Source organism: Mastigoproctus giganteus, chromosome 3 (genome assembly GCF_048544385.1).
Source record: "Mastigoproctus giganteus isolate SK-2022 chromosome 3, ASM4854438v1, whole genome shotgun sequence".
NCBI classification, from domain to species: domain Eukaryota; kingdom Metazoa; phylum Arthropoda; class Arachnida; order Uropygi; family Thelyphonidae; genus Mastigoproctus; species Mastigoproctus giganteus.
The window spans coordinates 108,433,697-108,451,843 of NC_143577.1; the positions used below are offsets into that span (position 1 = coordinate 108,433,697).

General features: G+C 36.3%; 1 protein-coding gene across 1 annotated transcript in view; it reads right to left on the reverse strand.

Annotated features, from left to right (window-relative positions):
• Nucleotides 1-11,579, reverse strand: part of LOC150088213 (protocadherin Fat 4-like) — a 415,241-nt gene extending 403,662 nt beyond the window's left edge. The window contains exon 1 of the mRNA XM_090369387.1: nt 11,355-11,579. The gene's annotated coding sequence lies outside the window, so the exon portion shown is untranslated. The remainder of the gene's footprint in view (nt 1-11,354) is intronic.
• Nucleotides 11,580-18,147: the final 6,568 nt, after the last annotated feature.

An 18,147-nucleotide genomic window follows, 5' to 3' on the forward strand; every position in this document is an offset into this window, starting at 1 on the left:
TTCACCCATTGGCTCGAATAAATATCACTAGGAGGAAAACTTTTTTAATGTATAGATAGATAATAATAATATATACAAAATACTGTTTATGTTGCAATCTACCTATCACGGCCAAGGGTTTAGGAATCAATGAATTTAAATAATATATGAACGTGTAAAGGGTATTTACCAAAGCAATATACAAAGTGGCTAATATTTAAATAGAGCAAAGGGTATTTTAAAAAGGCAATGAATGAAAAAGACTGTCCGCCTCTTCAGGTTGAAATGCATTCGTCTGTTTAAAAAAAAAGTATATACATAAGGACTTATCACATCGTCGGAATGAACACAACATCAGTAAGCATCTTCATATTCCAAGAATTGTAATCCAGCGAGGATTATTTGCGAGTCCAGAAAAAACTGACAGACATCGCTAGTACGACTGTTGGTGTTGTGATGATAACCTTTGCTTTTCGTAGCTCTTGTCGTATGCAAAGTCTGCGCAGTAGCACAGTGATGTCGTCATTGTCCTCCCCCACCGGGTGGAAAAGGCCCGGTTCGAACCTGTTGATGACGCAAGGAACTTTTATGGACTTTTTTTTTCACTCCGTGGCTGAGTTAATAGATCTCGGGCGTAGATAGAAAGGTTCCCCCCCCCCCCATAACTCGGGGTTTTTCCTCCAGCAAAAGCAGACAAATCGACCAGAGAAGACATGCAATTTGCAGACCCAATACACATCGGTAGTTGAAATAACATTCTGGATGACCCTAATAAACAGTTTTTTGTCGTATGCAAACTTGTGAAGGGCGATGTCGAGTTTGTAGACATGAGACCTTCAGTAACAGATTAATATGTTACATAATGTTCATACAGACTATTGGAAGGCTAGGCACAGTTCGAAATTTTCAATTCAGTAAGGATTCCCTTTCTGTATTTTTTGTTGTTGACCACTTCTTGAAGGTCACCGTCGATTGCTTGCAGTGAGGGCAGCATTTGCTTTGGCTGGAAGCTGTCGATAAGTAAAACTGGTGAGAACATAAGTCTAAAAATTTTTGAAAATAAAAAACGTTAAAATATTGTTGGATTTTATATTCCAAACTGATAAGCAATTGGGAATAATACCCCCAGACGTCATTGTGTTCAGTTGAAGCAAGTTACGGTAAGCAATGTGGCAATCCCAAGAGACATCAAAATTGAAGAAAAAGAAATAGAAAAAAAATTACAAAATATCGGAATCTACAAATTTAACTCAAGCATCTCTGGAAAAAGAAGGCAACTGTTAACTCAGCAGTGAATTTTGGGTGAACTTTGGGTGCCATTCCAAAAGGTTTGAGGCATAGACAAGATAGAAACTTGGCCACAACCTGGATACAATGGTGTGGGCAATTATAATGATTCTCAATGATGATTCATGAATTTCCGAAAATAACTAAGAAATGCAAATGCCTTTTATAAAGTCTATCTGATAGATCTAGTTTGATACCGAACTCCTGAAAATGGAGGTGATAAAATCGATATGGTAAACCATTAAGTTTAAATTTTCGAAAAAATGGGACATTTATGCCTCCAGAAAAGAAACCTTCGTGACACTGGGACGTCTGATCAACCTACTGTAACCATCAGTGTTGTACCGAATTGAAAAGACCATTAGAAAATAAAACACTCCACTTCAAAGAAGGTGGAAAACATGTAACAACGTTGTACTACTTCCATGACACATACAGCGTGTAACTGTCAAGGACTGACAGGAATTTACACAAGTTGTATGCGTGCATTTAATATAAAAGCTGCAGTTGGCAAAATAAGTAAATAAACAAATCAAAACTAAGGAGTTTTCGAAGTATTTTTTATTCACAAATATTTGAACGCAAGTAAATAACAACTTTAGATTTGCTAACGAAGTGACTTATTCATAACACGATTAAAGACGTCCATTTATTTCGAAGCACGTTCTGTAATAAATATTCTTTGATTAATAACGTACATACAATATTAGTTAGTCATAACTGTAACTTATTCCGTAGAACGAAGTTAAGCAAAGGACTTACATACCCTTTTCTCTTACAGTCGTTGCCTGGACTCCACAAATACCTTTTATCAATAAGGATTTACCGTTTCTTTTAAAAGGCTGCGAAGCTTATAATTTTCCTGTTTTCTTCTTTTTTTTCGATCATTCCTAAGTAAGAACGATTATCATATCTATTCAACCTGCAAGAGAATCACACATTCGCTTTCTTCAGAAAGGTTGATAGCACCTTCCCGTTTCCTTTGATCACTTTTTAACTCGAGTTACAGTTCCTATTTCATGCTTACCGGTTTATTTACTGAAGATTCGAGTAGAAGCACCGCTCCAGTTATAATCCATAAATGCGTACAGACACCCCCCTCTGTTCAAAGTACCTTAACTTCCTCAATGACTTCAATATCCGCGTGTGTCCTTGTTTATTCATGGTACCTTGCTTACGTATGCAGTTTACTACACACAGTACGACTCGATTTTTTTTCTAAGAACGCTATTCGTGCACAACGCGGAAATATTGAAATTTTTAAACGTGGTTTATGAATTCTAAACGGGAGACTAGCCATAACAATGTCTATAACAACCCTTAGCCGAAATACTAAATATTTTCTTAACCTTTCATGTGTCTCACTATTGAGCGTCATTCATAACATGAGCAAATATAAACTCCTGATATTTAATTAAGAACACCTCCAAGCTTGCAGACACCTCTTCTGCAAATGATTAGAATCTAAGAATAAACAAATACCTTAACCACCAAATACTTAATGACTAATGTTCACGTTTCCTTCTGGAAAACAGTTTCATTTATACAGAGAACTACGAGCTGTTGGATTTTTAATAATATAGAGACAACTAATCATTCAAAAACCCTTAAATGGAACGTGCATACGAAATCGGTCGCATCTCTAACCATATATTTGTCATTAAACCAAAAGTAGCTCATCCTCAGATGAGCTACTTTACAAGCATATTTCAGTTGAAATTATTACGCGACTGCCAACTGTTTCTATCCCTCAGTAATCTTAAAAGTATATTCAATGAATAAAAACAATAAATATCCCCAAAACATGCAAAGTACAATATTAAGCAGCGAATAAAAATCAATATTTCCGTTAGAGCTGTTGAGATTAACACAACATTCTCACCTTGAGTTCGTCCACATCGAAGAACTGTCGGCAGTCTACAGAACTACGCACCCCGCAGAACCCTTTTAAAATGCTTCCAGTGCAATTGTTAACTCAACTAACCTTGTAACATGCATCTTTTATGTAGCCTACATCCAAGCCATCGTTTCTAAAAAACAAAGAAGCAATTACGAAGTGAGCGCATAAAGTGCACTGCAGTGGAGAGTTGTCATTGTGGAAGGCTGAAATGATGGCTATAAAGAAAGTACGTCTACCAAGGTTACCGCATTCCGAAAGCATAAGTGAAGGCCGGACATACTTTCAGTTTGTTGATCAGATAACAACCTCGCTACCATCAATGTACACCCTTTAGTAAACACTGTACACTTTCTCCTACAGTTTTTATCGCTTCCTTCCGAGACCTCCACTCTTTTGTTATAGGCAAATTCTGTATAGATAAACAACGAAACATTCTCCTTTTGTTCACCGCATTTCTCTATAATACGCATCAACTTTCTTCTAAACAACTCTCATTATTCGGTTTATTTAGCTGCGGTCTAGCTTTTCTCTAAGTTTTTTGTATTTTCTTGCTTATTAAAAGATTCCTAACATTTCCCATGGGCACAGGCATTCACAATCGTTAATTAATGAGTCTACCGTGCAACCCTTTGTTATAATTGTAAACATCCATCCATCAAACGGCTTTTTTCTTTTAAGAATATTCCCGGGTTTCGATCACTTCAGTGTACCAATTAAACACGTGAAATCCTCTTCTCTGTTCTATGACAAAGCGCAAACTGTTCGATAAATGACAAAGCATTCTCTGTAAACAGTGTACTTTCCTTTAAATACACAACGTGAAATCCAAGTAAAAGATAACGAAATACTTTTAAAATTTTAAAATAAATAGACATCACAAACGCATAGCGTATGTAAATTTGTAAAGGATTAAATAACGCCAACACTAAGTAAACTAAATCCAATTTTAATTACAAAAGCAACATATAATACCATAGATAAAGCAAAATGTAAAAAGAACATTATACATATGGGAAATTTTGATTTGTATTGAACGGAAAAAAAAACGACTCTGCATTTATAAGATCATTAAGCGCACTGTTATAAGGTTTCTAGTTCTACTTGTTTCTTATTTTCTTGTTCCCATTTCTTATCTTCCTAAATGATATAGACGAGGAAATACAGGGGCAGCTATCAAAGTTTGTTGATGACTTAAATATTGGGAGGGTGGTTAACGATCAGAACCAGACTATGCTGCTTCAAAAGGTTTTGGATGGACTGTAAGTATCGGTTGCAAAATAGCAGCTAAAGTTTAATGCCACCACATACAAAGTACTGCATTTGGTAGTATTAATTATTGCATTTGGTAGCATCTGTTTACCCAAACAAAAATCCAGGCGTGTAAATTAGGCAGAAAGGAACTAAAACATGTTCATGATGAGAAGCGCTTGAGAATTATGATACAGAAAGACACGAAGTATAATACACGACAATGTGTGGCTGCAAGAAGGGTACATGGTGCTCTGTCTATGATTTATATCTAAGTACAGAAAAAGAGCCTTTTACATCCCACACCGGGTGGAAAAGGTCCGAGTTCGAATCCCATCAACGGCCTAAGGAATTTTTATGGGCTGGCTTTTTTTCCGCGTCTGAGTTAGTGGCTCTCAGGCGTGGATAAACAAGGTTCTCCCCCTCTTCTTTAGGAAACTCCAGTTTGTCGCCAAAACAGAAAAGCCTGGTCGAGTTGCCAGAAAAACAGGCAAATTGATTAAACACACCCAATTTGTGGGCATAACACGCGTGACGTACGCATTCGGACTTTGGTAGCCCTAATAAAACAATTTTTTCGGACAGTATGAATATTAAAATAGCATAATGACGCAAGGACTTTATTCTACATTTCCCCCAAAAAACTGATGTTATTAGCATTGTCAAAAAGTACCTAAGACCATTCACACGTGTGTGTGTGTGTGTGTGTGTGTGTGTGTGCACGCTAATAATCTTTGCTTCCAATTCGAGTCAAGCCAAGTTTGCATCACATATGGGAAGGTCCTAAGATATTGTAATGGAAGTATTTCAATTTAATTTCCATCTTGAAACAAGACAATAGCCACTCCGATAGTAAACGTTGCTCATTTAGAAATCTTGTGCTTATAGTCCGGCCCAAATAAATTTTAAATTTCGTGTGAGATCCTTTACTTTCTAAGGGCGAATATTTTTATTTCTACTTGCAATCTTGAAACAGGACCGTTATTCGCCATCTTGAAAGAAGTGCAGATTACACTCTGTTAGTTTTGAGTGAATCATTTCCAGTTAGAACTTCTTACCTTTTGATAATAGTGTACATCAATTACGTATTTGCCTCTTTCATAAGAGCTTTTAACCTATTTGGTATATTGCGCCTAAAAGGAATCTGAGTAGAGTATGTTATGGTTCATTAGTTGTTTTTTCCTTGTATTTGGTTTGATATTTCCTGTTATATCGACTCAAATTGAAAGCGTTTGCTTTTTATTGCTTTATGATTAACAGTTCTTCCTTGCTGATTACAGAAATTAAGAAGGTAAAGGAACTAATTATAAATACAATTTATAATAAACGGATATAAATAACAATTAAAAATACTAATAAAATAGATTTTATAAGTTTCAGTAATAATACCTAAATACTAAAACTGCTTATAAACAAATTTAAGTAATTTGTGATTCCATAATTACCCCCTACTCTTATTCAGTGGATGGAATGTAGTCCTTACAACAATTCGCCCATAAAAGCGTCATTTCTATGCTGCAAGTATTATATCCTTTCCCTATCATTGCATCGCCTCCATTACACCTGCAATGGACTAATACAAGTGTTCAAATTAGTTAAAACCGCTATTTTAGAAACTGTGTCGAGAAAGATGTTTAGTAGCTTGAAGACATTCTCCTTTGCTGATCAACTCGGATAACAGGACAGGTTGCAGGGCAGGAAATAAAAACACGCGATATAACAAGCCTAAGGCAGATTTAAAGGAAAAATAAATGAAAAATAAAACTACAAAAAATAAAGATGGAAAAAAGATAACTATCGCATTCGGCTTTGTGTGTGTGTGTGTGTGTGTGTGTGTGAATAACCTTGTCAACCATTCGGCGCAGAATACAATCTCCAGAATAAAAAGTCGTCATTGTGTAGGTGATGCCCTCTACAGGAAATTTTTGACATCAATAATACAATGAGTTGTTATACGCCCCTTTATGAACGATTAAAGGCTATATAATTTGCTTTCAACTGAAAACGAACCCGGAAGGAAACTAGGGTTGTTCAAAAAGTTCATATTTTTACCTAGAAGGGACATAAGGATTTCGAGTCTATATTATAATAGAGGCTTTAAATTTTAGCTGCTCTGATATAGAGGTAATATATCCAAATGATTTCGTAGGACCGATGGTTGCTTTTTATAGGCATTTTTGTGAAGCATGGCAACAGAAAAACTGAATTTAAGCAGCGCAGCTTCATATGAAGTTGTTGACCGGTGAACCCCCCATCAGGATGTGTTCCTAAGGAAACCGTACTAGACCTCAGTTTCGGCGATTAAATTGGCACTTCCCCTTAACAGTTTCAAATGCCTACGATGGAGAAGCACAGCATCTACTATACGTTAATGGTGAAGAAACGACTAGCAAATATATTCAACCCCACCCCAATGATGTATACTGCGGAAATCTTGGCCTCGGCATCTCCCTCACTACAGATACAAATATTTGCGACAGAATACTGGTCCTTAAAATAGGCGACCTAGAAGAGTACCATCCCTTCTTAGACAAGAACCACCGATATGACATAACCACTAAACATCCCATGGCTGCCAAATCTGTAAACAATGAGAGGTACGATGATACAATAAAAAATGTTAATAGACTTAACAAACGTCCCAAATATTTTGGATATATGTGAGTGGCACCTTCCTCCTCAACTGAGAACGAGTTCGATACTATTAAAACAGAACCTCCTCCTCCACCTCTGCTATCGTTCTTACTGTCTCACGCACTTGCAGCAATACTAGTGCAAGCAAATAAACTTACACGCATTAGTAATAACTATAACTCGTCACAAAATGAAATTCTCAAATAAATACCAAGCAAAACACTTCGAAAATTACTACAAGTAAATGAAATGTTGTGCTAGATTATAAGTGCCTATTAACAGCGTGATGAACGATTTCAAGTCAATTCCCATCTCTCCCTAGTATCAATCTATGCAGTTACATACTTATCGGCGAATAAATATGTAAAAATATCAGAAAATATATTACATCAATGGACTCAACTGAACTACCTTTTAGTTTTGTGAAATGCAATACAAACATCAGCTGCAGTGCTCATTTGAAGTGAACAAAATTAGAACTACTTAGAACAAAATTTTGTTTGTGCTAGATTTCTTGAAAGTTGTACGAGTTTAACTGTAAATACCTAATTAATTATTAATTGCTTTCCGTAAATTTGTACATATCGTCGTCTAATTTTTAATTATCTAATTAATACTTCTTAATCAATATTGTAATGCTCCTGGCCTTGTCGCCGTGATAAGCAAAATTGGCTATATGTTGTAGCTAATTATAAGTACATTACTGGTAACAAAGATTATTTATTTATTTAAGGTGTGTGATCCTTTCATGACTATCAGATGCAGAACACCACTGCAAGATACTTGGAGCTACTACCAATTATGTCAATACATATGCAGTATTAACAGATTATTTGAAGGTAACAAAGGTTTTAGCTAAAATGGATAACACGCATTTTGAAGAGGTGAAGAAAACATTACTCGTCTTCATACAGTGACACTTCCAAAATAGTTTCCTCTAAACCCGTAAAACTTTTCCCAATTTTTGATAATGATGAAAAAGCTGTTCAATATTTTCACATTAAAGAGAAACAAGATTTCGCTTGAAAACACTCAGCTCCCAGCGTCAAAAAATATCGTATCATGATTTTAAAGGAAAAGTCTTTCTTTTCAAATTTCTAGAAGAGTGAAAGGGTTGTGTACTCTCATCTGACACCCTGGAAGCCGCCATTAACTTACAAATACACTTTGAAACTTTGTACGAGCAAATCTGGATACCATGTTTCAAGACCATCTTGCCCCCTCTACCCCAGAGCAGATAACCCTCTGTGCAGACAATGAAACCTACTACACGACTGCAACAGAAGAACCTTTCACCAAACTTGAACTGGAAACAGCTGCCATGAGGATTAGAAACAAGAAGTCTCCTGGTTCTGATCTTTTGGAGCCAGAGATTGTCAAGAAAGCCGTCGATACCATTCCAGAGGTGCTTCTTAATCTATACAACCACTGCCTCAAAGAAGGCCTGTTCCCCCAGGCCTGGAAAACTACAAACTTGTGCCTCATTCCCAAAAGCCCCAACAAACAACTGTCACGAGGAGTCCCCATCACAAGAAAACAGTAAGCAGTTAATTGGAAAACTGCAATCAACGACTGTTGAGCCCAACGATTTAACAGTCGTGTACGACTCTCGTCGTTGAATGCAACGACAAGAGGCATTGGAAATTAAAAACGAAACAACAATATCGGCAAGACAACATCCTCGGAAAAAGTCTTATTACAGATGCAAGATTTGAACTCCCATTCTTTTCGCAAGATCTTCTTCCGCCAAAATGACTTCTGTTGTTGTTTTACCAGACTGAAGTACCTTCGGGAAAAGTATTTAAGTTCCTTTTTGTACTGAAATGGACTTGTTCCATACATTACATGTAAGAATATATGTAATCACTGGTCAAAACTTTACAAGCCTTTTACAGTTGGCGTAAACAGATAATTAAAAGTGGGTATGCAAATGTAAGTTACATGGTATGATTACAAGTTCCTTGGTATCATATAAATACTGCACGATTTCCTAGGGCTTCTTATCCGATCTGATCAGGTTTCCGGGAAGACAGGTGAACATTCCAATTTTCAGAGAGGTGTTACTGTTGGACACGTGAACATCATGAAGCCGTGCGTCTAGACTGTCTGGTATCCACCGCTCAAGGGGCTGGTGGTAGTATCATGGCATGGGGTATATTGTGTTGGTACGAACTGGATCCACTCATACTGTCGGAAGGACTTGTTACTTCCATGACTAACCTTCTATCGTATCGGATCAACTTCACCCTGCAATGCTTCGTTTTCAGCCAGATTGTGATGGATCCTTTCAAGACGTCGACGCAACTATCCACCGCACAAAAATTGTACTTGGATGGTTCAATGAACATTCGCAAGATTTCCAACATCTACCCTGGCCGCCTAATTCTCCAAATATGAATCCAATTGATAACGTCTGGGGTATACTGGAAAGGACAGTTCGGCTTCGCAGTTCTCTACCGACCACAGTACAGCAACTGAGAAATATCCTTATGGAAGAATGGTCAAATCTGGAGATAGACTCCTCTCAGACACTTAGTGAATCCATGCCACGTGTGTACGGACTGTAGAAATTCGGGGAAAAGGTGGCCCTACTAGATATTAAATAATGGTTTCTAATTTTTTGGCCAACTAAGGCCATAACGCGTCAAACGTGTGTGTGTGTAGATTTTATGTATATCATGGTCAGTTTCTTTATTTTAGGAATGAAAAATCCAACAGAAAAAAAGCAGGCAATCATCATCAGAAATCGAACAATTATACCACCAGTTCCTTCGTCCCCAACAGCAGTATTTCTCAAATTCGCCGACAATTAATCGAATGCACTCCCGTTCCATGCTGTGTGAGAGAGGAGAAATAATAGCTAAGCTATCATTTGCTCTATCTGCGAAGATTCAGTACGGAATGAAGGGTCTAGAAACATGGGATTAAGATTTGACTTCATTAACCTATGAGATTAATGACGTTATAAGTTCTGTACTATTCCGATTCTGAAAAAAGAGATCTAAAGAAGACAATCTGAATGTGTTTGCATTTCCCATTGATTAAATGGGACACATGTATGCAAAATTGAATGCCGAATCGGAATTCCTAACAGTAACGAATGGCAGTTACCTTTAAATCGTTTGTGATATAAAAGTGTACTAAATGGTACTCAATTATTAGGGTTATAAATTGAGGCAAAATCCTTTTAACTGTTTCGTATGTCATTACGAGGTCTGCACTGCTGTAATTAACGTTAATAAAGAATTTTCAAATCAGCACAATCTAACGTTTAATTATTTGGATACTAATGAATGTATTTCATATAAAAATTCGAAAAATTCTCTCGAAGAGAATTGTAAATTCTTTTCAACGAGCTAGCGTGCCCAATGAACTGGCTATCTATCTATATTGCATTTTCTTAGTGATCACTGTTGATGTAATCTTTCGTACAAACTTCGAAGTTGGGACTAATGGAGACGATCTGATGTAAACGCCGTTCTAAATAAGAGAGATCGCATTTAAATATTCAAATTATTGCTAGTGTTTGGGAGCCCATTATCTCAACATTATTTTGGCAATATTACAAATTCCGAGTCTTGAGCAGAGAAGACAGAAATGAAAAGTGAAATTCGTTTTCACAGAGAAAAGATGAATAAACTGCAGGTTTCCGACGCTGAAGTCCGTAAATGCACACAACAAAACCTGCTCTTAACTAAAAGACGGTCATTCTATCCACAAATGCGACCTATTTTGGTGAAGTGCGGTATATTTGCAGTTTATATTCATTCCAATAGCACTTACGACAAACAGTGAATCCTAAGATACTCTTAAAATTAATAAGAAATTAAATGTGGAAATCAACTTCGGATGCAGAGCACGAAACTACAATCCAATTGAATTTTATTCAACTTTTAATTAAGTTCTACAATTTTTAAACTTACGTTCGGATATATCAAAAGATCAATAATTTAAATCCCGTACCCATGATGTTAATTATTGCGCCTTTTGATAGAAAAAATAGAAGGCGGTCAAGCTACAAAAACGATCATTGAAAACAACAATCCCGAAATATTCAGTATTACAACATAACTTTCGACCTCTAAATAAGCAATGGCTGATAGCAGAACTGGAACAGTCGTCTCGGTGGAACAAAAACAAAAGAGTGCTTCAGCAGATTAAAAATATATAACATTTAAACCAAAAAATATCATTAAAAAAGTATATATTTTTTATTATTCAACGCATTCAGTTAATTTAGGGGTATAATGGCAGTGAAAACCATATAATGGAGCATATTATTTTTTAAAAAATGCTTCAAACTTACGTATTGGCTGGTATTTTTTTTCCGCACTCGCACTCACACACCCACACACCAGAGGGCTGCACACCCTTTAAAATTTAAGAGATGAACCGAAACAAAAATCTTCTTGTGCGTTCACGAACTAATCACACATGTTCACAGACTCCAAAGGTGATTCACTCCGTGCGCTTTAAGACAAGCACTAAAACTCGCTCACTACTTCGAGTACTAGTGACGTTCTGAGCCTACCCCGTTCGGCACGCACGTGGCCACTGCTCCACCTGTCACGCGCAAAATTTCGCTACTAGAAACCTACAACGTGGGTCAGTAAATCGTGACTGCTATTGGTAAAGAAATATGACGTCACCGTTTTGGCTCATTGAACATGACCTAGATACCACGGTCGAAAGAATGCGGACTACAGGCAGCTTTAGTACTACGGACGTACAGCGAATAGTTATATCTGCAGAGTGAAAATAATAAGTTCAAAAACGTCTTTCGTGTTTCGCAGAAAAAAATATTACGATTCGACATGTCCCGATTCCAGATGGTATCGATTCACCGAAGGCTAGCATGATGTATTTTATTTCTGTCAATGATAAATGATTGGTGTACCAACGCGACTCTCTCCGTCTCCTCTCACTGTAAACGGTTTATGCAGTAGTGTTTATTTTATTTTATTTATTGGGAACGTAAACTTGGATACAGTAACCCAACCCACAGTTTTATTGTTATGTATAAACATCAGACGCATCATACACATATTTTATTTCGTCATGAACTAATCCCTATTTTTGTTGTACTTCCCTTCCCTCACTCCAACTATGAAACTCCTATTTCTGGGAGCACGTTTCAGCCACCGATTCCTTGTTCTGCAAGGGCACATTGACTTACAGAGGCTTCCGATGGATAGTCTACAACTGTCCATCGTATCAACGTTATACAAGGATCTTGAGCAAAGGACTGATTAGATGCACAAAGGTCGCTAAAAGCATCCGATGTTTACACATCGCAATGAACCGTTGCAAAAGATCATATAGTAAATAAACTGCAGGACAGAAATGTCGCGATTGAAATAAAGAAAGAATCTGAGCAATGTCTTTCTGGGTAATTTTTTTATGGAATTAAATTGAAACCATATTTGTAATGCTGCTGAAAGATCGTCACAATGTAAACCCAGAAGCTATCGAAATACAATATCAAATTATAATCAAGGTTATTAAATAAACTTGTAATGGTTTTTATTTTATTTTGTTTTATTATATGCAATATCTGTCTGTAAATTTAGTTGTATTACCTTTCGCTGTCCGACTAACTAAAAGCATAAAAGTTCCAGGTGAAGATTTTCAACCCATTTTCGTAAGGTTGCTACTTGGCTGTAAGCAAAGAATACTTGGTGAAACAAAATAAATAAAACGTTATTTATCTGATTCATATACTTGAAAGCAAATTGTTATTCTGTGTGAAACTGAGTTAAGATTTTTATGAAATTTTACCACCTCAATGTACGGTTTGTGACATTTCGCGGTTACTCTGAACGAGGAACCTTGTCTTCAGGCTTAATCAGAACTGAACTATAACCCACTTAAAGTAAATAAACAAAATTTATCTACAACTCTAAAATTAGCAAACTAAAAATTAATCAGTATTCCAATTTAATGAAATGAAAATTCTACTTAGATCTAGTTAATCTCAAAAAAAAAAATCCCAAATAGTTATAATCTTAAACCCTACCTTTCCAGGTAGAAAAAATGCCTTTTCAAAACAGATATAAAAACAAACAAAACAAAATTAAAATAAACAAATAAATTCAAGGGTTTCCAGTATAGACATAAACACAAATAGATCAACCAACAAAATCATAAAATATACATTTACTAGTCAGCAGCCTGTGGCAGTCATACACTTTACAGTATAAGCGGTTCTCAACTTTCTACCAATAGAAACGAATAGCAGAAATATATTACTCAGACTCTTTTTATTTTAATTGTGAAACTTTTGTTTTTAACCTTATTTATTAGATAAACTTTTATAAATCATCACAAAAATGGAGATTATTCATTCATTCAGCATCAGTGCAGAGCATTAAATTTTAATCAAATACCTAGGCTTAACCCCTGGCTTGTAGCCGTGAAGGGTATTGTGTACGGCATGTGCGCAATAAAGAGTTCTTCTATCTTGACGATAAATTACCTTCTTATTTGTTGTAATAGCTTCATTAGAACAAAAAAAAAAAAAAAAAAACTAATTATTAGGGTCACACAAAGTTATTTCATCTACCCATGTCTATTGCATCTGTAAATTGTGTGCGTTCATTGGTCGAATTCCCTGCTTTGCTGGACGAAAAACCTCGAGGGAAAAAAAAAAAAAAAACATTGCTATCTACGCTTGAGACCGACTAACTCAGCGACAGAGTGGAAAAACAGCCCGTACATGTTCCTCGTCTCATCGACGGTATTCGAACCCGTACCTTTTCCACCTGGTGTGGGAGGACGGTGATGATCCCACTGTGCTACCCCACGCAAATCTTCATTAGAACAGCACAAAAATCAACAAAATCAATAAAAAAGATTATATAATAAACACATTGAATAAAATCAATAAAGTACATCCATCATGGGCTCGTCACCACGTGATAACCTGCCATGCACTTTGTTGACATTCTCATTAAACTCATAAATGCCATCAACTCCCTCCCAGTGACTGCAACGACTGGAGAAGATAAGGTATCCCAGTTCCTTCTTAAAAGTCTGAGCCCTTTTATCATACATGTCCTTCATTAAATATATAATGAAGGACATGTAAGAAAAAATAATGGCTTTCTAAAGAAACTACTTTCCCGATCAGTGGAGTGTATATCGAGTCGCACCAGCTATAATAGTCAATGTACCAAATTACATTAACCATTTTAGTCCAATTACCAAAGCCTACTACTCAAACTCACTGAGAAAGTTTTACTCCCAATCTTAACCACCGAAATGCTACCACCAAAAGAAACCGTCTTTCTTTTAACAAATTTTAGTGTTCCAAGAAAATTCTCAGCTCGCAGTTTTCTATCTGGATGTTCGAGCAGCTATTGACACAGTCAATATCTCTAGCCTCCTCCACCTCTATGAGAAATACTATCTAATCAAAGGCAACGTACTTCTTTCCTTAAGATATCTTCTGTCCAATAGAATCCTTCACCTTAAAGTCGGTAAGTCCACGTTCATTTACAAAGTAACCGCTGGAGTCCCACACGGTAGTATACTTTCCATCTTGTTCTTCACAGCCACCTCATCCCATTCATCGCCAATAGATTAGGCAAACTGTGCTATGGAGATGATATAAAAATTTTAACAGAAGTCCACCTAACTAACAAATCGATTTAAAACACCTTCATCTCGTTCAATATTTGGAAACTAGTGTTCTTCAGAATTCTGGACTGAATACTTCAGACACCGTTAGGTCCCCAACCAAAAACTGGTTACAACGTTGAACTTAAGTGCTTAAAAAGGTACGCTGACGCAAGATCTTTTTAGTTGAAATTTAGTGGATTTGAAGATATCGCAAAGTCAGTTTTATAGTAGCTGTGATGTCCGATTTTCACGGAAAAATTAGGATACGGGTAGAAATTGGATAATCGAGATTCAATTTTAGGTTCATTCATATCTCGAGAAATCTAATAGGATTTTTATTGGTTGAGAAGTTATTGATTTAAACCATTTTACTTAGTCACCAATAAGTAAACACGGAACGCTATTTCAGTAAAGATACTATTTGTGCATCCAAAGTCATGTGAGGCTACAAGTGTCAATTGTTTGGTGAACAAGTTTAATTCTTCGCATGTAAGAGATAATATTTGTCGGCTCTACTTCAAAAACGCTCACATGATAAAAGAACGAATTCTGGTTTAATATTCACTTTTGTGAATATTAAAAACCAGAATGAATCGGTAGGAGTTAGTTTGAGTTAAAATATTTACAAAGAATATTTATTTTCTTACCAGTTACGCTTGTTATTGTCTTAAATGAAATCATGGACAATCTGATGTTTAATGTATTGCGAAGGGAAAAACACTACATGTACTAAATGAATTGAGTGGAAGTGTAAATCATTGCATTCAGCAAGTTCTTAAAATTGTTGAAAAAGCAAGGAAATGAATTGAAAATTAGGAATTTCAATTCATAATTTTAGGATTTTGTTTGATGCAGACTTAAATTAGTGACATTGACAGTTTTTGTTGGTTATGTGGTGGTGGTTGTTCGAAATGGTAGTAGTCTGAGTTGAACCTTTATGTTTATAGAAATGCACCACTTATGTATAATAAACCTTGAACTCCAGAAATTTTGTTCTGGGGCTGACTCCCTGTAACCAGCTACACTATCTACTTTTATTTTCTCTTCTCTTCCTATTTTTGAAAACATACCCTAGGGCCAAGGGCAGCCTGTTCATTGACATAACAAGCACGATTACTGATGTTACATTTCGTAGACATATCCTTTTCACTTTCTGTTTCACCTTGTTTACATCTTGGTCCAACCCAGGTTGGGCTGCCAGAAACGAGATTCCTTACCTTAGTACACGGTGAGTTTGCCCGGCTTCCAGGGACAGAAACTCTCGTTTCCGTCCCCGTCTGGCCCTGGGCTAAGAGGCCAACACGAAACTTATACCACGATACATTTCCACTACTACACAGACTGGCTTCTACTATGTGCGGTTTGTCCATTGGGACCGAACAATCTTGAAAATAAAGATATTGTAAATAAATATCCCCAAAGTAACTAAATTTACACATGGTTCAAACAGATGTTGTTGTTTATATTCCGGCACGACCACCAGGTCAGTGGAATTAACAATAAATCATCGATACAAATGTTAATCGTATTTAGCAGTCACGGGCTTGAACCCCGGTCCCCTCAAAGAGCGCGTGCTACTGAGGCTCAAGCTCCTGACCACTCGGCTACGTCAGATGTTCTTTCCTCGGATCATTGATGGGATTAACCCAGACCTTTCCACACGGTGTAGAAAGATAGCAATTATACCCACAGTGCTACACGCGAAGGTGTTAAAAGAAAAAGAAATGAATGGAATGGAACTTTTTGATAATTGCACTAATCTTTTTTTTTTTTTTTTCTTACAATTTCAACAAATGGAAAAACAGACTACTTAGGCAGCTGATGAACTCTCTAAGATTTTACCGAAATGAAATATCAAATTTAAAATTAGAAAAATTAAAATACTGCGATCATGAATGTATCAGCACTTGGACTTTTCATAATTATTTTGATGAATTTGTGCGTCTACAGAAAAGGCGGTGATTTACGAGTACGGTATAACTCCAGTATGCGGTAAAATGATCGGCTGCTATACACGTAGGATGGGGCGTCCGCCCGCAACGCAGCTGTCTCCGAAATGTTCTCTCAGTTAATTAATTTATTAACTTTAGAGTAACTGCAATGGCAATCTATATGTGACCTAAATTACAGCAACCTAATAAAAATCATCAAAGGTATATGACATATATATCCAGCAGAAGTACAGTTCTGAACCAAGTGACTTTCTACCCCACTTTTCGGTCCGCAGCCCACCCACGTGACTTCTGCTCAGTTTCCTCAACTGATATATTACATACTCACTTTAAGGATACGTTTCGGTTTATTACAATGGCCTCAGAGCGTTTTTTTCTATTTATCCTCTCCGACCTGCTCCTCACCAGAACCTTATTACTCTAACCCAAATATACAGAAGATAAATTTTTTGAATACCAACACGCAATGTGACATTAACTAGGCTATTAACAGGATTGATCAAAAAGTTTGTATATTGGAAGTGAAAGACTATTTGCGACCTACTTGAAATTAATGATAAAAAAATAAAATAAATAAAGGCTTGTTTTCGTCCTATGTACAATCATTCACAAAGTGAATGATTTCACATTTCAAATTAGTATTAGTAGTAGTCATGTGGTGCAATGCCTTAGGCTTTTGCTTTTACCAGCCAAAAAATCGAGTGAGTATTCAAATGACACATTTATGATGACGGCCATCATAACAGAAGAACCGTTCTAGTTGAACACAGTCTTGATGGAAGAGGGCATTGCATCAAGATTGTGATGATAAGTTGAGTCAGGTGCAGTTTTGAATACCCGCAACTCTTTCAGAATTCAGAAAAAGGACAATATGATGTTGCCCACGAAAAATAAAAAATCTTCTCAGTTTAATATTACAAAGATCTTCTATTCTGTTCTTAGCCCAACATGACCTCGATTATCCCAAGTGAACGATAGCGAGAACTGTCTCGGATCACATAAACCTCGAATAACAGAAGTATAATTTTTCCACCATTTAAATATGGCTTGGGATTCATCCATTACTGAACAGTATTTATTATTATCACTAGAAGACGAAATGCACAAGAAAAGTTTTTAAACAAAATTAAACAGTAGGCACTATATTAATAAAATAATAATATTACTCTTTATGGCATTTAATAAAAGTGTTAAAAGCAAACTTCTAAATACACGCTGGTTGATAAGTACACTTTTTAAAAGCTGAGCTTAGATTGTCATTCCATGTTACGACGTTTGTAATTGGTGGTATCCAAATATCAGACCAGGCTCGGTTAACACAAAAACCCTTGGTTAATAAAAGCCGAGATAATCATCGAGATTTTATTCTATTATCCTTACTTAGCTTGGACATGTCCTCCCTATTTCGTATTGAGAAAGAGAAAAGATATCACCAGCGTTTTTTAAATCCTTTTAAATTCGTATAAAACCTCAGTGAACGTCTTGTTTTTAAAAGGTTTCAAAACGAATGTGACATTGAGTCTGATG